Below are 680 nucleotides of genomic sequence, written 5' to 3'. Positions count from 1 at the left end.
AAAAAAAAAAAAAAAAAAAGAAAGTCACCCATCAAGTGCAACGTATACTATTCTGGAGATGAGCACACCCAAAGCCTGATGCAAGCATTAAACAATTCATCCTGGTGACGAGAAAAATTGTGCCCCCTCATATCTGGAAGTAAACATTTAAAAAATGGCATCCTTTAATCTCTACTCTTCAGTCTAGTAAATGTGATCAGCTAGAATTGGTGTCTGGATAGCCATAAAGAGTGGTGTGCCTAGAGGCAGATCAAGGACTATGGGATTTTAGATTATTTAAAACCCTGATGAATATTAGGAATGTCAGGGCAAATTCCCCTTATTTTGCAGGTGTAATTTACAACCACAGAAGCTGCGTGCCTTATACAAATTTATTCAGCAAGCAATATAGTGAGTTTATATTAACATTTGGATTAAGTTCCAGGTCTTATGTTCCTTTATTTTAAATAGTATGGTAAGATGTCTCTTATAGAATCTTTCTTAAAGAGTTTTCATTGGATACAATTAAGATTTTTGAGTTCAACATCTTTTAAAAAATTCCCCCACGCCCTTCCATCCCAATAGGTAGTAGTAAAGGGTGAGGAAAGACATCAGTTGCTAAATGGAGGAGAGCGATCTTGAGCTTTTATTTTTTTATACCATTAAAACTGCTATTAAATATGTTGTCACTGTTAAACAGG

Source organism: Otolemur garnettii, unplaced genomic scaffold, assembly GCF_000181295.1.
Source record: "Otolemur garnettii isolate 467f Iridium unplaced genomic scaffold, OtoGar3 scaffold00007, whole genome shotgun sequence".
NCBI lineage: Eukaryota > Metazoa > Chordata > Mammalia > Primates > Galagidae > Otolemur > Otolemur garnettii.
This window is presented reverse-complemented; position numbering follows the sequence as displayed.